This window comes from Pelodiscus sinensis, chromosome 6 (genome assembly GCF_049634645.1).
Source record: "Pelodiscus sinensis isolate JC-2024 chromosome 6, ASM4963464v1, whole genome shotgun sequence".
NCBI lineage: Eukaryota > Metazoa > Chordata > Testudines > Trionychidae > Pelodiscus > Pelodiscus sinensis.
Window position 1 is genome coordinate 91,795,410 of NC_134716.1, and position 23,197 is coordinate 91,818,606.

A 23,197-nucleotide genomic window follows, 5' to 3' on the forward strand; every position below is an offset into this window, starting at 1 on the left:
GAGCAGAGCCAACTGCAGTTAGGGTGGGTGTCCTGGGAGGCTGGTGGCAGGGTACCTCCCCATATCCAGCAAATTTCCCCATTCAAGACAGGTCATGTCCCGAGGGTGCCGGATAAGGGAAGTCCAAACTCTACCAGCTAGTAAAAAGCCACATGAAAATTGAGAGTAGACACAAATAATATTTATAAAAAGTCCCAAAGACCATGTTCTCAGACTTAAAAAAAAAATTGTCTTAGAGGGTAGCCATGTTAGTCTGTGACTTTAAAAATAATGTGTAGTCCTGTTGCACGTTAAAGACTAACAAAAATATATATAGTATAATGAGCTTTTGGAGAGGAATAATAGAAACCAATATTTTATAACAGAAAAAAGTACTTGTCAATTGTAGCACCAGTGCTAATGAGACTACTTAAATGTGCTAGAAATGTCCCATACTTAGCTTTTGATATAAAAATGATGTGTTAAACGCAGGGAAGACTGGTTTAATAATAAGATATCCAGTTAATGTCTTTGTTCAAGCCCAGGGAAACAGTGTCAGATTTGCAGATGAATGTCTATTCTGCATTCTCTCTCTCTCTCTCTGTCTAATCAGCTGGTGAAATTCCTTTGTAAAAGAATGGCTAGTTGTAAATCCATAATTGAGTTCCCTAGCAGGTTAAAATGTTTCCCTTCAGGCTTATGTGTGTTACCACTTCTGATCTCTGATTTTGTCCATTTATCCTTTGTTGTAGAGGCTGTCCAGTTTGGCCATTACTGGCACTTTATGGCATACACCATATATCACATGAGAGAGTGTGCAGTTGTATGAACTCCTGATGTTGTGGCTTATGTGATTAGATACTGCGATGGTGTTGCTTATAAAAATAATTGGTTCAGTTAAAATTTAGCACAAAAAATAATTTCAGGTCTTACTGCTTATTTTATCTGCACCAATTCTCCCATCCTTGTCATTCTGAGTACCTGACTACTTTTCACAGATAGAAGTTCTCCATCTCTTATGACACCAGGACTCAACCTAGTACTTCCAGAAATATCACCAGGCAATACCCACTGTTCTAACATCATTTGTGGATATTGGGCTCAGACCTGCCATTCTTACTCAGTTGTTGGAAATTAGTAGGAGTTTTATCTAAGGCCGTGTCTCGACTACATCCCTCTTTCGACAGAGGGATGTAAATTAGACACTTTGAAATGCAAATGAAGTGGGGATTTAAATAGCCCATGCTTTATTTGCATAATCGCGTCATGGCACTCTTTCAAAAAAGCACCATTTTCAAAGTAAAACTGCAGTCTAGACGCGGTTCTGTCGAAAAAGGCAGGCTTTTTTGAAAGATCCTGTAAACCTCATTTTTTGAGGAGTACAGGATCTTTTGAAAAAGCCTACCATTTTTGAAAAACTGCATCTAGACTGTGGTTTTACTTTCAAAATGGTGCTTTTTTGAAAGAGTGCCATGACGCGATTATGCAAATGAAGCGTGGGATATTTAAATCCCCGCTTCATTTGCAATTTTGAAGTGTCTAATTTACATCCCTCTGTCAAAAGAGGGATGTAGTCTAGGCACAGCCCTAGTGAAGCCGACATTGCCAGGTCTTTTGCAAAGTAACATTTCCAAAAATGTCAAAAATGATGTGAGGCATAATCTAAGTGTTTTCTTCTATATCAGCACTATTATTTTCTGAACAGAAATGTAATTCTTCATATGGACTGACTTTGAATTTAATTGCTATAATCTTAAGCTTGTAACCAGTTGGGTCGACAGATTCACCAGGCCCCTGGGCAAGGTGTAGGGGGCTGGCTCAATGCTCCCAGAAGGGGCAGGGCTTCAGGTGGAAAGGGTAAGGCTGAGACAGGCAGCCTTCAGCGCTGCCTGGAGCATACCGCATTGTGCCCTCTAATCCCCACTCACAGAGCTGCCCAGAGCTCTGACAATGATTTAAAGGGCCCTTTTGAATTGCTGGTTCCTGAGGCAGTTGCCCTCTTTGCCCCCGCTCCCCACCACCATAATCAGGCCTGCTTATAACACCTGTAAGTGCTGCCTGTTGTTGGCTTTTCAGAAGAAAATAATACTCATCAGCCTGCCTGGTGCTCCAGCCTCGAACCCCCAACCCCCGCAAGATTACAGTGCCAGCACTGGCTTCCTCTGAGGGTGGGGGGAGAGGAGGAAACCCTGAGGCTCACTGGATTTGGCTTGCAGGGAAACGCATGCGCTCCTGTGGGGAGGAAAGGAACAGCACGTGTGCTTCCCACAAGTCGGATCTAGCGCAGAGTCTCGGACCTCTCGCCTCTCCCCACTCCTCCACAGGAAGCAGGTGCTGGCGCTGTAATCTTGTGGGGAGGGGTTTGAGGCTGGAGTGCCAGGCAGGCAGTGGCCTGAGCATGGGTCAGGCAAAGGCAGCGACTCCCCACTGGGTCCTGGAGCATTGGAGCCCCAAAGTGCAGTGAGGAGCCTCTGCCTCCACCCCCTGGTCCTCCTGCAGGGGAGCTGGAGGCCAGCGGGGAGCCCATGGTGCCCCCCGAGGAGTGTCATGGGGCACGTCCCTGACGGGGGCTGCTGACCCCCTTATACTGACCCGCGTCTCAGTCCGGGCCCGTACCGCACCCCAAAGTCACCAGAAGTTCCGGCCCCTCTATCAGGGGATATACGGTATCAAAGGCCTAGTGCCTCTGGGGAGCCTCTCCCGGCCCCAGGCCTGGTTATCCAGGGGAGGGCCTGCGTGGTAGGGGGACCCGGGCCCTCCCTCTCCACCGGGTCCCAGCCCAGGGCCCTTGAGGCAGGGTCTGTGGCTCCTGCCGGCTCGGCGGGGAATCCGGCCGATACAGGCCGAGCCAAACTTTGTCTTCCTTGCCCTGGGCTGCTTCCTACCACGCCCTGGTTCCCTGGGGCCCCATTGGCCTCTGAGGCAGGACCTGCTGGGGCTGTGGGTACGTTCCGATCTCCTGGAGTCGGGGTCCACTTCCTTGGTGTCAGGGTCCAGCACTGGCAGCGGCTCTGGTCCCAGCGGCTGCAAAAACACTGGCCTGGCTTGGTCTCCTCCCTCCCCCAGCTGTCCTCCTGCCTGCTGGGCTCCCTCTGCCTTTATACCTGGCCTCTGCTGGGAGCATGCCCAGCAGGGCCGGAAGGGCGGGGCCCTCTCAGCCAGCTGGGCCTGGGCTACTCCCAGCCCTGCAGTGCCGGGCCTGTTCGCCCCGTCACAAGGAGCCAGGGGAACTTTGAGCCAGGAGCACTGTTCCCTTTCTGGGGACTCTGCTTAGGCTGGGGGACAGGGTAACACTGGACAATTTGTTTTAAATAGAGAGAGATTAGCTGTGCCTTATATCTTTAAGGTAGCGATACATCTTTTTAATTCCATGAGAGCTTCTGGAAAGGGCTGGATGTTTCAGGACAGATGGTTTTGGGGATGTTTCAGACTGGAGGCATGTTGGGATCACTCTACAAGAAGTAACCGAGGCTGTGGAACCCAGCTGGGGTTGTTTTGTTGCAGAATGCTGAACCAGGGCTGGTCAGCTCACAGACACTCCGGGAACCACATGCCTGTCTGCTAGCTCTTGGTGTCCAGGCTACGAGCTACAACAGAAGAGCATTTACTGCACCAGGATTACCAGGCAGGTAATGCTAACCTCTCACTACTCTGAATTGCACCACAAGATATAATACAGGGCTCCAAAGGGGAAGCCTGCTGTTCACAAGGCAGTTGCAACTTTCCTTTGCCAGAAAGGGTTTGCAGTCATCTTCAGTCACCAAAAGAGCAAGCAGTGCTAATGGCTGGGGAGACTGTATAGCTGGGGTCTGTGCTGACTCAATGTGGTACTCAAAGGCTATGTCTAGACTGCAGGCTTCTTTCGGAAGACCCTTATTTCAGATGAGATCTTCCAAAAAAACTTCTTCCAAAAGAGCGTGTCCACACACAAAAGCCCACTGAAAAAGCGATCTGCTTTTTCGACAGATAGTGTCACACTGAATGGACGCTATTTCATATGTAAGCAATGATTACTGTGGATTGAGTGGGCCACCAGGGCACTTGTGCTTTTTCCTCCTTCCTCTTCTTTCTAAAGAACTTCTTTTTCTCCGTCCACACACACCTTTTTCCAAAAGAGCTCTTTTGGAAAAAGGTTTCTTCCATGTAGAAAGAGGATTACCAACATCAGAAAAACATCTCTGTTCTTTTGATTTACTTGTAGGTGCAACTCAGGTTTGTTCAGAAAAATGGCCGTTTTTCCAACAAAACTCTGTAGTCTAGCAATACCCAAAGATATTACAACTGTCTTCTGCAGCAAAGAGCGACTATGGTATCTCTTTAGATACAAAGCCATCTACAGTAAATCAGTATCCACATGTATTGGAGAGTACAAAAACAAGAGAACAGTGACATTTTGGAACAACTAGTCCTCTGATTGATAGGTGTATGTGAATGTGCAGAGGGATTGAAAATAACGCTACTCACTCAGTCTATATATATGATGTGTAGCAAGTCGTAAAATCAATTCCAGCTCTCTCTTTTACAATCTATGTCAAATTCCTAGCAGTGATAGGCAAGATGTGGAGGTTTGATTTGGATAAGCATCAAAACAAGTCTTGTAATAGCAATATTTTAGAGAGTGTTGCACATATAGTTCAAAAGAGTGAATGCGACCCAGGATGGAAGTAACCAGAAGATGTACCAGATGTTAAAGTGCGCCAGCATGCAATTCCAGCAGCTAACAAGAATGAGAAAGCACACTGTCTGCAAAGCCACAATAGTGTGTTACAAGAGCCACAACAAAAGCATCACAATAGGTCCAAACTATTTGTGATCTAATTTTTGAAGCAGGTTAGCCAGACACTTTAGCCTTGGATAGTTTAGTAGTCAATATCCACATTTGGCACTTAATTCTTGTTGACAGTTTCTCAGAGAGGTTAAGAACTGAATATGAAGAGAAATAAACCAGCCCTCACTCCCAGAGATGATCCCTCCAAGGTGATGTTGCAACGCACATGGTTGGGCAGTGTATGGAATAATTGCACTCCCTCTGCTCATTTGGTACCTGTAGTCTGTGGCTAAACAGACATCTTCAGTGTATGAGAAAAGAGACTGATTTCATAGGAAGTTACAAAGTGGCAATAAAGTTGAGGGCTTTAGTATCATGATATTATTTACAAAACAAATAGTAAAACAGCTTTCTAGAATGGATGAATCCTTGATAAAAATAGGCTCTTTTCTGAATTTGGACAGTTTTCCAAAGTTAGATCTATCTGTGTTCCTCCATGACAGGAAGGTTGTACTGTGGTGAGATTACAACTTCTATGCATACATATAAGCCAGAGTGGGGTACCTTTTTTGTATTGGGGGCTACTGACCACACAAAAATCAGTTATAGGCCCCACAAGAGTGAGAAGCTGGAGGGGGGCTAGAGCACCAACCTGGGTTACCCAATGCTGGGGGGACCAGATCCAGACAAACCAGGGGTTGCATCCAGCCCCTGAGCCTTAGGTTCCCCACCCTTGATATAAGCCATTTTTAGCCTCACCCAGTCAAAACTCTGATGCCATTCAAAGCACTAAAATAAACAATGGCTGATGGGTGAAGTAATAAAATGAACCATTTATTTTAATTCTACATTTTGGGACTATGAAGTGGGAAAGACAGTTCTATATCTTAACACAATATCCAAGGGTATGTCTACACTACCCCCCTAGTTCGAACTAGGGGGGTAATGTATGCATACCGAACTTGCTAATGAAGCCCGGGATTTGAATTTCCCGGGCTTCATTAGCATAAAGCCGGCGCCGCCATTTTTAAAAGCCGGCTAGTGCGAACCCCGTGCCGCGCGGCTACACGAGGCACGGACTAGATAGTTCGGATTAGGAAGCCTAATCCGAACTATCTAGTCCGTGCCGCGTGTAGCCGCGCGGCACGGGGTTCGCACTAGCCGGCTTTTAAAAATGGCGGCGCCGGCTTTATGCTAATGAAGCCCGGGAAATTCAAATCCCGGGCTTCATTAGCAAGTTCGGTATGCATACATTACCCCCCTAGTTCGAACTAGGGGGGTAGTGTAGACATACCCCAAGTGTGTGAATAGGTTCACCAATACAAATGTGTGATCATCATTATCATGCATTATTTTTCATTTTCTAACTGCAGAATGGCCATAGTGTTCAACAGAGGACAATTAAATGTTCTTCATCTTAGCTCTAGTAGGAAATGCAAAGGACACACATTTTATTAAGTAGATGGTGGCTTTCTTATACATTAGGCTGAGCTAATACTAAGGCCAAATCCTGTTTGAATAGCTAGAAAATGTGGTGGGCATTACGATCTTTGAGTATTAATAGAATGTTTCACACTACTAAAAAATGACATGGGGCGAGATTCTCAGCAACACTCTATTGCCATCTTTCTGCTGACACAGTTAGAGTCGTGCTGGTTTACTCTGGTTGACCAGCTGGCTCTAATGTAAAACTACTACCAAAGTAGTGTCTTCCATGCTAAAAGCTACCGTAAGCAAATGTTAAAGCTGCAAAGCAAGAATTACTAAAGTTAAGGCCATACCTATACTTTTTGTTATTTCTTCTATAGCAAAATAAAAGTATCTCACACTGACAGTATATGCTGCTGTTTCTACAGAGCAAAACATAGTAGCATTTTCTGTGATCATGGAATTGTAGAATGCACTAACCTACGGTCATAATCTGGGGTCTGCAATATTTCATTTTGTTGCTAAAAAGTCTACTGATGTCATCTTTCTCTTGACAATTACCCATTGCCATAGGATGCCTCATGTTATGACTTTACCAGTATATCTAATAAAAGTGATTAATAACCAGTAAGGGAACTTAGAAAAAATCTTTAAAATCTAATCTCCATTAAACTTAGATCCATTTACTTTTGAAATGTTTTAATGATGCTAAAACTAGTGAAAATAAACTTCATTTCTCCGGAGCCAACTTTTCATAATTCCTTCTCATTGTCGCTCATAGTTTCTTGGTCATTTTCTCATAATGTATCAATAGTGTCCCCATACATAATTTATATTGATACCTATGCAAATGCAAAGTAACACTTAATTGGAAAAATAATTATGAAGAGCAGTTGGAACATCTTTGGAGAATACATACTTGAAACAAGCCAAACTTCTTCCTGTATTTAGTCATTGCTTCACAAAAATGCAACTTCAAAAGTATTTTTCTAACTAAACTTTTCACCATCAGATTGCAGTTTGCCTACCAAGTTTCTGTTTTAAATACTAATTGTCTATTGCTGCTTCTTATTTACAAACATAATTAAACATAGACAAGAAACTTAAAACTTTATCCTATACTTTTAAAATAATAAATATCCAATTTTTAAATTTTTCCCGATGTAACGTTTTCTAATTCCTTTACAAAAGATAATTGTCTATTCTGAACAAATCCCTCAACGCACTGAAAGAATTCCCAAAATGCAAACAACCTTTGTAAATTCTGAGAGATGTGCTTCCACGTATTAATAAAGTAGCTCTATAATTAAGACAGGCATAGGCCCCAATTCTGCAGTTAGGGCTTGGCAGAAAACAAAAATTCTGTTTATCCAAATATTTCAAGGGTTCAGCATTTATTTTGAAATCAAAACCTTTCAAAAATTGTTGTGAAAAAAAACAAAACAAAAACAAACAAACAAAACCCAGAGCATGCATGCCCCAGAATAGTCAATAGCCCAAGGGTTAGGGCAGCCACCTGGAATGTGGAAAAGTGTTTCAAGACCCACTCTGCCCACGGCAGACCAGAGATTTGAACATTGGCTCCCACAACACAGTTGAGTGCCTCAGCCACCAAGCTGCAGAATCGGTTTCTCTCACTCTCTCCTGCTGGAATTGTTCAATTTCGTATAAATAATTAAATATTCACTTGGACAGAGGAGGGAACAGAGATTGGCTACATAAATCAATCAAGTCTCTGATCTGATCTGGCAGAGTTCAGGCTTAGAGCTGAGTCTGCCACATCCCACATGAATGCCCCCAACTGCTCTAACATTGGCTCTACTGGGCTCTCTCTCTGTCTCTATCCAACCAAATTCTCCCAGCAATACTTTCCTGAAAACTCAGTCCTGCACATTTGTTGCCAACAATCTCAAGAGGTCCAAGTGGCAGTGGGGTATATTCTGGAAAAACATATGGTGAGCCAGAGTCCAAGATTAAGGGCTCGTCTACACAAACATTTATTTGACAGCAAACTGGAGTATGAATCAGTTTATTAATTGCTATGAATTAATTGCCCAGGTGGAAAACTGCAGGTGTGCATTAGCAGTTCATCCCATTTCAAAGATTACTAGATCAAAGCACATTTAAGAATTGTTAATAGACATCAACAGGATCCATATGGACAGTTAATCTGTGGCAGGCTAGTGGAGAGCAGATTCATGCACCACCTTGCAGACGACTAATTAATGTAGACAGCCCCTAGTTGTTAAAGGAATTCATGCTACAAGTCTATGATTCAACTCCATTGCTCCCAGTGCCCAGAATAAAACTGACACAAATTACATGCAGAGGTTAGAGGGCTGAGTTTGGTCAGCAAACTTTCATAACTACAGATGAGGGGGACAACGTTATTCCTGAGATATGTAAGTGGCTGAAGAACTAAGATGAAGCAGGAGACCATGAGAGGATGAATCATAGCAGAATATTTTGGACTGGCTGCTCACCTCTCATGTCAATCAGCAGATGGAAGAGGCATGTCCTCTTTTGGGGGCTAAAAGAGGCAAAGTGAATGGTCCCTGGAGACTGCAGCCTCCTGTGGTTAAGGGAGTCACTTCATTTTGGGTTACTTTGGAGTTTTGTGTTTGAATACATTGTGTCCTGTGGCAAGAGCCTGAACTAGACTTGAGCCTGGTGCTGGTTCTTTCCTGGTGAGATCCCCCACCCTCTTCCCAGCTTATGAAGACTTTACATCTGGAAGGAGCTATCCTAATATCTACAGCTCACTCAGTAAGAAAGCATAATCACATGATGGAAAATGGCTATCTTGAATAGCTATTGGCCAGTGGGAGACACATTTAGTATATAGCAGTCCACATAGGGGTTGCTTCTGTGGCGAGAGTATACATGATAATATATAGAATGCATGTGATCCAGCTGACAGATGTGCCCAAGGTCAACTGAGGTATTTAAAGATTTGGGTTTCATGTACAGTGTTAGGAATATGGAATGCCCAATCTTTGTCCACTACTTCAGATCAGGGAATATACCAACAGAAAAGTTCATCATTCCATGACTGTGCAAACTTTGGTGGATGTTTTCAGAGGGTAGAAAGGTAAAATAAATAATACCATATTTTTAAAAGGGAATTTTCAGAAGCAGACCACAAGGCATATTTCTTAGCCCAACAAAGACATTAAAGAACTCTCCGTCTGCACCTTGACTCCTGAGTGTCTCTGTTTAAACATTACTTGGTATTGCAGAGCTAAATCTCCCTCTAAAAATGAAAATGATTTGAACATTTGTGGTAATAGAAAGCCTCGAAGAGTAGGACATTCATTACTGTGTATTAAATAACTTTGCTACAAAATAGCTATGGCTTCTTAATTCACCTCAGTGTGCCTGGGTACTGTAGCTCAGATGTCACATTGGATGTTATTCCAAAATAATTAGAAGGATACTTCTAACCAAGAGCGTTATAGAAGAAACAGGCGACACAGGAGCAGATGTAAAAGGGACAGCTTTATTGCCTATGCATGTTTACCTTGGACATTCAACACAATGTCCGAGTGGCAACAGCCTGGCATTAGTCAGACCCTTTTATCTATTTTAATATGTTAATTCACATGTCTATCACTACTTTTCCTAAGGCCTTATTAATAATGTTAACTACCATAAAATGAATATTAATAAGTACATAATGACTACAATTATACCTGCCCCTAATGACTATTTACAGCATTTCTAATTAAATCAACACATTCCTATGCTTCAAACTAAAAGGTTACAGAAATTACAAGGATTTTAACCCTGAAGAGTTTTATACAGCACCAATGAGGATAAGCAAAAGACACAGCAAACTAGAGTAGCTGCATGCTTATCTATTTTCATAGGCTGCAAAACGAAGGGAAAAATCATGTTTAAGTGTAATGCTGTGGCTGAACCCTGAACCGCTAATGCAACAAGACCATTCCAGACCTCTATTAATTTGACACGCCCCCCCCCCCCACGAGTGGAATGATGTTCTGGGACAACCTCCCAGTAGGAGCAGTGGGGAAACATCTTTACTGGTTATAATATTGAGCTTGATAAATGTGATAATCAGGACTATATGATGTGATTGCATATGATTCCGGGGGACAGGATTCAATAATCTAAGAGGTCCCTTTCAGTCCTAAGTCCTCTTTTCCTATCTTCAAACACCACACATTATGGGCTATAATGTAGTGATTTAGGAAGAGCTGGTCGCTATTTCTTTACTGCTGTGGGTTTACGTATGATTTTTGTACTTATGTCAACTGTGATGCAGACTTTTTTGTAGCTTAACCTCATATATGTTTAATGGATTTTTAAAAAGACAGGGCTTTCTTCGGGCTTGCCTCATTCTGGCTTCTGTTAGCATAGCCAAGGATACAGGTGTCTGGGTGCTAAAAAGTCATCAACAATAAGGTGCTCAAAATTCCTAGTCTGATGGGAGGAGGGGCTCCAGGAGCCAGTGCTATCTGCACTAGGCAAGAAAAGGTAAAGATAAAGTAGAACAACCAAGGCTAATTCAGTACATGCTCCATTGCAGTACTTTGGCTGGTCTCAAACATTTTACCCACCTTTCTTTCCTCAGCCCAAAGAATCTCCAGTCTCTTTCCCTTTCCATTAGTCACCCTCCCTAGCAACCATTTGCCTAATACCAGAGCGCAAAAACCTATTATTTACCCTAATTCCTCTCTACCTTCTAATCCCCACTCCCTTCCCTGCACCTCGCTAACCCTACATCCCCTACATTGCTTCAGCATGCCCACTGCTCTGACCCCACCTACATCCCCCTATTCCCTAGCTTTGCACCAAAAATGTTAAAAGAATATGAAAATGTTATAGACTCATAGACTCTGTGACAGGGGAACATCCCCCACACTAGAGCCGCCACACTGGAAGTTGCCGAGCCTCCCCCGAGTGGGCAAGGTGGATGGAGACCCTTGCGGGACCAGGAAAGGTGGGGGGCACCCATAGCCGAGGCGCACATGCGCCGGAAAGTTGGGACGTAACCCAACTGGAGGGAGGACCCAGAGGTGGAGGGCAGACACCAGCGGGGGCGGAAGCTGGGGCCACGCAGAGCGGGAAGTTTAAAAACAGCCCAGAAAGCCAGGTAGAGGGGGGAGGAGAGAGAAGGCTGGTGAGCCGGGGACGGAGCTGCCGGCAGTCTTTCCTCCTGCAGGTGGAGAAGCGGAAGGGGGCCCAGGAAGCCCTCAGTGGAGAGGGGAGGTAGGGACGGGACGAGCCACAGTTGCGGACGCCAGATACAGAGCGCGGACAAAGAGCAGAGGCCAGAGCCAGAAGCCACTGGGAAGGGGAAGCCTACTAGACTGGAGGCGAGGTGGCGGGAGCCGCAGGACACTGACCGTGGAAGGCGGGAGGACTACAGCCGGCATCTCCAGAGCTGGGATAGGAAAGGGGCACCGGGGTGATAAATTCCTCCCCCCCCCCCCCCCCCGGGGTCCCGTGCAACCCCACGGAGCCAGGGAGCCGGTTACAGACTCATAGACTTTAAGGTCAGAAGGGACCATTTTGATCATCTAGTCTGATCCCCTGCACAATGCAGGCCACAGAATCTCACCCACCCCCTGCTAGAATAATCCTCTCACTTATATTTCAGATATTGAAGTCCTTGAAACGATGGTTCAAAGATCCCAAAATGCAGAGAATCCTCCTGCTAATGACCCGTGACCCATGCTACAGAGGAAGGAGAAAAACCTCCAGGGCCTCTGCCAATCTACCCCGGAGGAAAATTCCTTCCTGACCCCAAAAATGGCAATCAGCTGAACCCTGAGCATGTGGGCAAGACTCACAAGCCAGACACCCAGAAAAAATTCTCTATAGAAACTCCTATCTTCCCACCATTGACCTATTTACCACTGATAGTGAAAGGTCAATTAATTGCCAAGATTATGTTACCTCATCAAACCATCCCCTTCATAAACCCATCTAGCTTCATCTTGAAGCCAGATAGGTCTTTTGCCCCCACTACTTCCCTTGGAACGCTGTTCCAGAACTTCACTCCTCTGATGGTTAGAAACCTTCACCTAATTTCGAGTCTAAACTTCCTAAGAGCCATCTTATATCCATTTGTTCTTATGTCCACACTGGTATTGAGCTTAAATAATTCCTCTCTCTCCTTGGCATTTATCCCTCTAATATATTTAAAGAGAGCAATCATATCTCCCCTCAGCCTTCTTTTGGTTAAGGTAAACAAGCCAAGTTCCTTGAGTCTCCTTTCATAAGACAAGTTTTCCATTCCTCGGATCATCCTAGTGGCCCTTCTTTGTACCTGTTTCAGTTTGAATTCATCCTTCTTAAACATGGGAGACCAGAACTGCACACAGTATTCCAAATGGGGTCTCACCAATGCCTTGTATAATGGCACTAACACCTCCTTATCCCTACTGGAAATACCTCGCCTAATGCATCCCAAGACAGTATTAGCCTTTTTTACAGACATGACACAGTGGCGGCTCATAGTCATCCTGTGATTAACCAGGACTCCGAGGTCCTTCTCCTCTTCCGTTACTTCCAACTGATGTGTCCCCAGCTTATAACTAAAATTCTTGTTATTAATCCCTAAATGCATAACCTTACACTTCTCACTATTAAATTTCATCCTATTACTATTACTCCAATTTACAAAATCATCCAGATCTTCCTGTATAATATCCTGATCTTTTTCTGAATTGGCAATACCTCCCAACTTTGTGTCATCCGCAAACTTTATTAGCACACTCCCACTTTTAGTGCTGAGGTCAGTAATAAAAAGATTAAATAATAATGGTCCCAGAACTGATCCCTGAGGAACTCCGCTAGTGTTAGGGGACTGTGTATTATGAATCTAGCTACAGCAGTGACCTAGCTACAGCAGAACCTCAGCATTACAAACACCATAGTTTTAAATGGACCAGTCAACCACGTACTTAATTTGGATCCAGAAATATGCAATCAGGCAGCATCAAAGATTAACCTTATGCACTAGAGTACTGTGTTAAATGTAAACTACAAAAAGAGGGAAAGGTTTAAAAAAAATCTGATAAGGTAAGGAAACTGTATCTGTGCTTGTTTAATTTATGTTAAGGTGGTCAAATGCAGCATTTTTCGTCTGCATAGTAAAGTTTCAAAGCTGCATTGAGTTCACTTGTAAACTTTTGAAAGAAGAACCCAAATGTGTTGTTCAGAGTTATGAACAGTTCAGGGTTATGAACAACCTCCATTCCTGTGATGTTCATCACTCTGACTTGTTTTCCTTTGATCACACTCAGCTTCACTGTTCAGAAATATGATTACATTATGCTGATTATCTTTCTTCATGCTTACATTTAATTAATGCTAGACTCCTTAACAATACTCCTAGGCTACATCTACACTGCAGGCTTTTGGCGCAAGAATGACATTATTGCACAAAAACTTACAGAGCGTCTACACAACACGCACGTTTTTGCACAAGTAAATTTACAGTAAAGTGTTGGAAAAGAGAGCTTCTTGAGCAAGAGTTATTCCTTTCCCCATGAGGAATAATCCCTCCTGCACAAGAGCTCTTCTACAAGAAGGCAGTGTGGATGGACAACAGTGCTGTCTTGCGCAAGAAACCCCTATGGCTAAAATGGCCATCAGAGCTTTCTTGCACAAGAGAGCATCCACACTGCCATGGACGCTCTTGCGCAAGAAGATTTACAGTAAAGCGTGGGAAGAGAGGGCTTCTTGAGCAAGAGCTATGCTCTTTTCTAACAAGAGTAAGCTCTCTGCACAAGAGCTCTTGCACAAGAGGGCAGTGTGGGTGTGTGGCAGGGGTTTCTTGCTCAAGAAAGCCCTATAGCTAAAATAGCCACCAGAGCTTTCTTGCACAAAAGAGCATCCAAACTGGCATGGATGCTCTTGCACAAAAGCACATCTCTTGCACAAAAGGACATGGCCGTGTGGATGTGTTCTTGTACAGAGTTCTGCATAGGCTATGTCTGCACTGCAGGCTTCTTATGCAAGAATGGCTGTTCTTGTGCAAAAACTTGAGGAGCGTCCACACTACAAGCCCATTCTTGTGCAAGGAAGTTTATAGTAGATTGTCAGAAGAGAGGGCTTTTTGCTCAAGAGTTAGTCCTTTCCCCATGGGCTTCTTGAGCAAGAGTTATTCCTTTCCCCATGAGGAATAAGCCCTCTTGCGCAAAAAGGCTAGTGTGGACGGGAACAGGGGTTTCTTGTTTAAGAAACCCCTATGGCTAAAATGGCCTTCAGAGCTTTCTTGTGCAAGAGAGCATCCACACTGCCATGGATACTCTTGCGCAAAAGCACATGGCAGTGTGGATGCGCTCTTGAGCAAGAACTTTTGCTCAAGAACTCTTGTGCAAAAAGTTCTTGTGCAAGAAGCCTTCAGTGTAGACATAGCCCTAAAGTAAAATCAGAAATGCTTTTATATTCTGTTTCTTCAAAGACTTTATCCATCACCTACCTGGATTGCTTGTGCAGCTTCTTTGGGGAGAACTCAATAACAATTCTACAGTTTTTTCTTCCACAGAGCAAAACCTATATGTTTTTATTCCCTAGAACTTGCAGCATGCCTTACAGCAGCCTACAGTCACCTGACATGGGCACTATACATCACAAAATGTAAGAGAGAAATTGGAGCAGGAATATGTTAGCTCAGACATGGTCTTAAACAGACAGCACACTATATGACAAATGACAAATATCAGTTGAAAAAATATTTTCCTATATAACAATATCACTTACATGATAATATTAAGATCCTGAAATTGAGATAAATAAACAAATAAAAACGGTCTTGCATGACCTTTTTTATAAATAAACTAAAGAAATACAATGTAGATGGGGCTATTATAAGGAGGGTATAGAACTGGTTGTATAACAATTCTCAGAGAGTAATTATTAATGGTTCACCATCATACTGGAAGGGCATAACAAGTGGGGTTCCACAGGGATCAGTTTGGGGACCAGTTCTGTTCAATATCTTCATCAATGATTTAGAAAATGGCATAGAGAGTATGCTTATAAAGCTTACAGATAATATGAAGTTGGGAGGGTTGCAAGTGCTTTGGAGGATAGGGCATAATTCACACTTGATTAGGGACAGACTGAAGAAATGGTCTGAGGTAAACAGGATGAAATTCAATAAGGACAAAGTACTCCACTTATGAAGGAACAATCAGTTTCACACATACAAAATGGGAAGTGACTGTTTAGGAAGGAGTACTGTTGCAAAGAATCTAGTGGTCATAGTGGACCACAAGCTAAATACAAGTCAACAGTGTGTCACAGGTGCAAAAAAGCAAACATCATTCTGGTGTACATTAACAGCAGTGTTGTGAGGAAGATACGAGAAATAATTGTTCCATTTAACTCTGTACTGACTGCGCCTCAACTAGAGTATTGTGTCTAGTTCTGGGCATCACATTTCAGGAAGGATGCGAAGAAACTGGAGATGATCCAGAGAAGAGCAACAAAAATGATTAAAAGGAACTGGGTTTGTTTATTCTGGAAAAGAAAAGACTGAAAGGGGACATGATAACAGCTTTCAAGTACCTAAAAGGGAATTACGAGGAGAGAGAAAATTATTCTCCTTAACCTCTGATTAACCTCTGATAGGACAAGACACAATGGGCTTTAATTGCAGCATGGAAGGTTTAGATTGGACATTAGGAAAAACTTCCTAAGTGTCAGGGTAGTTAAGCACTAAAATAAATTGCCTAGGGCAGTTGTGGAATCTCCATCATTGGAGCTTTTTAAGAGCAGATTAAATGAACATCTGTTTGAGATGATCTAGAAAGATGGTGTTTGGTCCTGCTGTGAAGAAAGGGGCCTGGACTTGATGACCTCTTAAGGTCTCTTCTAGTTCTAGTATTCTATGACTCTATGAGTCTGTATTGTGATAAAGATGGGGATTGATTCTTCATGGTCACACCTGTTTATGCTTCAGTATAGTCATAATGATGTAGAATTAGACTAACAGAGCAGAGAATCAGGTCCAGTGTATTTGCTTATTATCTGGGCAGTATAAGATTTTTTATTTCCCTGACTATTCATTTCCTCACTGTTAAGTGCTTGAGTTTTATAAATGTCAGAGAACTGCAAGTTGTCACCGAGGAATCTTCACTAGTTCTCAAATGAAGTTTTATGTATACACAATATTTTGACCAGACAAACATGAGTTCCATTAAACAGTGAAATGACACAGCATTCTATTTCAATTCACTGCAAGATGACATATTAAAATGTCAACCTCCTGAGAACAAGAGCTTAAGGGACTTACTGGAACCAATATCAAATGTTTTTGACTGTGGGTTTGCAGTGGCGGACAAAGAAGTGCTTGATAAATCAAATGACAATATAGCTTTTACAATAGCATTACAGCAAAAAGCTGGAAGTCTGCTATTTAATTTAACAGGTAAATCTCAATTCAGAATTCATTTGAAGTCCCCTGTGGACTGAAGTTGACTAATTGCTTTTGATTAGAAAAAGGCTTAAGTTCTTCAGAAAAGTTTCTGTATACCTGAATCTGAGGGTGCCATCTTACCTACCTAAGTGCTCACTTAGGGTACATCTAGACTGCTTTCCTCTTCCAAAAGAGGAAATGCAAATGGAACACTGATTAGCATATTCTCATGCTTCATTTGCATATCCTCTTCTGACCCTTTTTGCGGAAGAGGTTTTTTCATCAAAAAACCCAGTCTAGACGTGGCTTTTTCGTGAAAAACAACAACCCTTTTTCCAAAAAACCCGTATTCCTCAAAAAATGAGGTTTACAGAACTCTTGCACAAGAGGGCAGTATGGATGCGCAGAAGAGGTTTCTTGTGCAAGAAAGCCCTATGGCTAAAATGGCCATCAGAGCTGTCTTGTGCAAGAGAGCATCCATACTGCCATGGATGTTCTTGCACAAAAGCACATGGCAGTGTGGACATGTTCTTGTGCAAGAGTTCTTGCACAAGAACCCGCCAGTGTAGACACAGCCTGTGAGTGGATTTGAAGAACTGAGTTTTGGAGAACTTCAGAGCATATTTAATCTTAAGTACAGAAGTATCCCAAAATAGTTATTCTGTGTCTTTTGAGCATGCCTGCTATTTTGAAATAAAATGGGCTCGCTATTCCGACATCCCCACTGCATGGATGTTTTGAAATAGTGATTAATTTTGAAATAAGTGCTGTGTAGACAAAGCCAAATTTCAAAATAAGCTATTTCAAAATTAATTTGAAATAAGCTACACAATTGTGCAGCTCAAATTGCATAGCTTATTTCCAGCTCCAGGTGCAGTGTAGACACACCCTTGGTCTTAAATTTAGGGTGTGGCCTAAAAGAGACTTTGATTTTGTAGAATACCAAGGAAGAAGGATCAGAGAGGAATATTTATGCCAGAAGGTCTGACACCTCCCTTGTAGCAATAACTGCTCCCGAAAATGTTGTTTTCATTGATAGCAATGCTAATGATGATTGATTTAATCTAATAATTAAAATGCTTATAAAAGGGAAGTCAAAGATAAGTGATACAACTTTGGTCACATGATTTTAAATTTTAATAGCAGGCTTCACCTCATTGACAATTCTGTTAGGAAATAAACGTGTTGTATTCATATGGATTTCTTTTGATTTAAGAAATAAATCTAATGTTTGCAAATTAAGCATGCTATCAAGTTAATGAAATGCCACTGGGCAGAAAGAGGCTTTAAATAAAAGGGACTGAAACCAACTAGTGTGTTTATAAGGACTCTTGACCACAGAATAAATAATCATAAATATAATTGTGGGTTAAGAATAGACAGACTCTGCTGAGACACACATACCAAGGTCCTGTCCTTCATTGTTTTTAAACAAGAACAGAATGGAAAATGTATACAGCTATTCTGGCCGGCTGGAAAACAACAGTTCTTGAAGTAACTTTGCATTGTACAATTGACTAAAACAAGTTGAAAGAGCATCAATGAATATAGACAGACTTTATAAATTATATGAACTTTAAACTAGAATTTCATCAGCTAGCAGAATATTGATGGAAAAATTGCAACTTGAACAAGTATATCTGCCACATTGAGCCAGGGATACCACACAAAGGGCTAACAGATAGTGACTTGTGGAAGTACATTGCTAACCAGAGCAAACCAAATAGTGTTAAAGATACGTACCAAGATGCTTGTGCCAACTGTTATGACCTAATTTGTTTTACACAGGATGTGTAAAAAAGCTGATTAGAAAAAAGCTGAACTTCAGAAAAGTTATTGTATACAGGCAGTCCCCGACTTACGTGGATCCGACTTACGTCGGATCCCTAGATACGAACGGGGTGAGGCAACTCCCGCACATGCGCAGCAGCATTCCCGGGGCTCGCTCACCTGGGTCCTAGGATCCTCCTCCTCCTCGGGCCGGCTCCGACTGGGGTCCCGCAGAGCTGCCGGGCAGAGGAAAAGTGCCTCCCCACGCCCGCTGCCCCCTCCCCTGAGCAACAGGCTGCCGAACAGACAAAAGCAGCCTCTCTGCCCCTCCTCCCCTCTATACATGCTGGGCTCCCGGAGCGCAGCAGCGTCCCCGGGGCTCGCTCACCTGGGTCCTAGAATCCACCTCCTCCTCCTCTTCGGCCGGCTCCAACTGGCCTCTGCCTGCAGCAGCTGGCCACAGGGACAGGGATCCCGCAGAGCTGCCGGGCAGAGGAAAAGTGCCTCCCCACGCCCGCTGCCCCCCCCCCCCCGCGGCCTCGCATCCTGCACGCCTCCCCCCTCCCCCCCTGCCAGCAACAAGCTGCCCCCTCCCCTGAGCAACAGGCTGCCGAACAGCAGACAAAAGCAGCCTCTCCGCCCCTCCTCCCTCTATACATGCTGGGCTCCCTGGGCAAACAAAGACTCCACCAAAACAAACAAAGTGCTGGCCTCATTGTGTTAGCAAAAAAAGGACTCTCCTCCTAGAACCCTGGGTGGTGTGTGGAAATAAAGCTATTAGCTCAAAGCATGGTGCAGAGCTGTTTGGTATTTGATGAGTTACTCCTTTAGTCCTGAGTTTGTCACAGGGACAGAAATAGATGTGAAATCTTCTGAACAGGGGAACAGACAGCAAAACAAACATTAGAGGGGAGTTAACCTTTCCCTATGCTATCCAAAACTAAAAAAAATGTTTGGCTAGAGTTTCCCCTACAATATGTACCAGTTCCGACTTACATACAAATTCAACTTAAGAACAAACCTACAGTCCCTATCTTGTACGTAACCCGGGGACTGCCTGTATTTGAATCTAGGGGTTCCACTGTCTTGTTGATCCAACAAAGTGCACACACCGTCTACCCAAATGCTCCCCTCGTCAGTATACCAGGCTTCTTTCAGTGCCCCTTATAAGGCAAATGAGAAAGAGCAAGATAAAGTTAGCTACAAATCCATTTGTCAAGAATACAGATTGATAAAGAAATAAAATGATCAAGAATATACATTGATAAAGAAATCAATTATAGATTGATCAAGAAATTGGAAAATTTCAGTCTCAGTGTCGTCAAATCCAAAGCTTGTATCTCATCCCCTTACTGGATGGTGACATAGAAAAATTAATTTTGGTTGGACATTTCAAATCTTCAGAAGACACATGAGTCACCATTTGTTTGTGCTATGCCAGAAACTCCAAGAAGAGAAACCAAGGTTGTTCACCCAGAAGAAATAGAATTAAGTGGCCTGTCTCCTTCAGCACATGTCAGCACAAAAGCCAAAGACCCCTGAAAGAGAGAAGACTGAGGTCCCAGGCTGGCCATCTGTGAGTCCTCATTGTGACATCAGGTACATATCAGGATAGGTACCTTTAGTTGTCTCTATTTTCAGTAACTTGAGTTACATGCTAATGCACTGGGAAAAGACTATAGTCATGCCCCACCTGTGTTTGCACTGTCAACTCCTGCTGTAACTGAGCAAAGCTGATGGCCAAGCAAAGAGTTGGTGATAAACAGTACAAGACATTCACTTGGGTGATGATCCTAATCAGTCAATTGACTCCTTCCTGAAACTGAATATCTAATTAGCAAAGAAATATACATGCTTGTGCATGTGTTTTAAAGATTGTCACAAAGCTACCGTGTGTCTTTGTTTGCAACAGGATCCAATAACGATTGCTATAAAGTAACTTTAAATTGAGTAAGCTACTGTGAACTAGAATTACAGAATACTGTAAATGTGTCTGCCGTAGCTAACGGTTTCATACTGCCTTTCAAACTCTTGTCCTAAAGCATCTGTTGCTTTTCAGCCCTAAGGAGACAGAAATAAATTAGCCTTTCTTTTTTATATCGAAAAAGAATAAGCTTTATATTTTTCACAGCACATATTTTTTCCTAAGGTTTCAAGAGTATCACTCCTGTTGTGGGTCACTTTCAAATGGGACTTCTAAACCAGCACTCACTCTTTGTGACTGAGCTGCCTTTGAGAAGCTAATAGATCGACTGGATTCATAGCCATAACTCTGAATTCTGTCTGGAGCTGAATGAAACAGAGTAGCAAGCAAAAACTTAAAACAAGAACATGTAGGAACTCATTTCAAAACTGGAAATGTTCCTGTCTCTGTATGTATTTATATTGAAAATATCATTATGGAATTTGAGTATAAATTATAACATCTGGCAGGATCTTGTATGATTTCCCACAAGAACTAGCAATGGGCTCTGATGCTCTGAGTCCCTTCAAATACCACATTTAGGATTCATTTACTGTGATACTTTTTTCTTTTAACACTTATCACCAGTTTATTTCTTGAAATAATGAATTAAACAAAAATAAAAGTGTTTACTGCTAATGTCCATACTGAATTCTATTAAACTGAAAAGAATTCCAGTTTTCACTTTCATGTGTTACCAGGCTGAGATCTCATCTTGAATAACAGTTCTGTGAACCTGATATATCAGATGCTGTAAATACTTTTCACAGCTCTGAATGCATATGTGCAGAGATGTGCAAAAAGGCCACTGTATATGCTTGCATTTGCCCCTCCGTTTAATTATTTACATCACCAATAATTTATAAAGAAAGATGAAACTGAATTTTACCAAACTCAGTATCATTTCCTAAGCCATCAGTTTGAGTTTTTCATAAGAACTTCTCCTCACCCTCCCCCCCCCCCTTTTTTTTGTAAAGATAAGAAAAATTAAAAATCATTGTAAGGTTAAAAACTATTCAGCAACATTAGCAAAACTTGAAAAGAACAGCTTAAGGTGGCTGATTTGATCCTTCCCATAAACTGAATTCCTCAGGTGCCCCGCCCCTTCTCAAATGAAACTTGGGTGCTAATCATTGCAAATAGCTTAGCAGGTGTTCTGAGACTTTTTGTGGGGGTTTTTAAAACTAAATTGCTGATGAGGATTTCTTTAGTTCCTAATGACACATTTGTATGTTTGCAGAGACTAACAGTGTTTGAAAATATATCTGCTGATGCCAGTGTAGCTTTGATTGGTCTTGTTTGATTACTTTGTGTGATAACCTTGGTGGCACATTATGTGAATTATACCTCATTTCCATAAACTTAATGGGCTTTTCTCTCCTCCCCACCCCCATCTTCTGCAGAAAATGTGAGCATGAGATGGCAATCCATGCCTCAGAAAAAAACTGATAAAGCAGCACAGTTGCCAGCCAAGTGCCAATGGGAGTCTTTCTATTGACTTCAGAGGACTTTGGATCAGGCCCCAACAACTTGCATTCATTAGGAAGAATCAGCAGCAATTTACATACTCAGAACAGTTGGTGCAGCAACTGCAGTTTCTGCTAATCTAAGTGAAAGAAAATCTCTTTTATTTTAGGTTTCAGCAAATAGAAACAAGCGTTACCTAAACAAATACAATATTCCAGGGACACAGAGATTCCTTTGCACATAGGAAGAGTTAACATATCACAACATCATTAAATTGTTTGTGTGAATCAGTTTTATAGAAATTAGAAATGGAAAAGAGCTTTTGGGATAATTCTCTACAATAATTTTGTAGCTATGTTCCTAGTTCCTGGACATTCCTTGGAAGAATAAGCCTCAGCTTCCTACTTCTTGCTAGTCAAACATTTTTTCTAATTCCCATCCTAAATCTGGTTTCATTCTACTAAACTTATTTATACTCCCTTGTACCACACCACACAGTATTTCTCCATGTTTTTGTTTACACCCTCAAACATATGCATACAGTTATATTGCTCATTATCAATCCCTTGAGGATTCTTGTTCAGCAGACAGTATGGTCCTTAATTTTGAGTTTTAGCTTTAACCCTGATTGAAACATTATCTCCTATGACTGTCAACAATCTGACTAGCTGCCTAGGGAATTTGGCCCTCAGACAGCTGTGTTTCTACCTATGTATATGTATTGAAGTGTATCCACCTTTTCAAATAAATGCTAGCTCTTATTTCCTCAGTGCAACATCTGAATGCACCTGTTCACGGGAGATGAAAAAGGCAAAGGGTAAGATATATGTGGGACTAAATAGGCAGGAGAAATTCTAAAGTGAGTTTGAACTGTGCATATTACCTACAACCCAGCAGAAGGACCAGACCAGAGACTGATGAACTCCACCATTACGATTTCAAAGTTAGTCTGAGTGTATGATGGAGGAAGCATCAAGCTAGGGAAGAGAGAAGGAAGCCATAAGATGGTTACAAAAAGAGAAAGGATTTGACAGAGGAGAAGAAAAGAACTTTTGGAATAATACCCTACAATAATTTTATAGCGATTTGCATAGTAAAATTGTAACTATCACAGTTAGGGTCACAGAAGAGAGAAAATTGAAGGTCTGAAACCATTTATTGAATGCAGAACAGCTGAATGCCAATCCAACTGGAGAAAACAGAAAAGATGAGATAGGATGGAAGGAAAGATACTGATAAACATCTGAACTTTTGGATAATTATGTATTCTCTCTTGTGTTGCATCCTTCATTAGTTGCTTATTAACCTGTATGTCCCCAATGTTACTGTGTCAAAAAATAAACAGAAGTGATTTGCACATTTTAGTAAGAGGAGAACTCAAATATTGTGAAAACATACTTTCAAAAGCAACTTTTATCCCCACATG

At 42.3% G+C, this 23,197-nt stretch overlaps 1 long non-coding RNA gene across 1 annotated transcript; it reads left to right on the top strand.

The window, feature by feature from the left end:
- The first annotated feature begins 2,672 nt into the window (after positions 1-2,672).
- LOC142829943 (uncharacterized) lies at positions 2,673-23,135 on the top strand. Its single transcript, XR_012904892.1, has 4 exons — positions 2,673-2,923; positions 3,484-3,608; positions 19,783-19,940; positions 21,708-23,135. It is a non-coding gene; the product is annotated as an uncharacterized LOC142829943 (long non-coding RNA).
- The last annotated feature ends 62 nt before the right edge of the window (positions 23,136-23,197 follow it).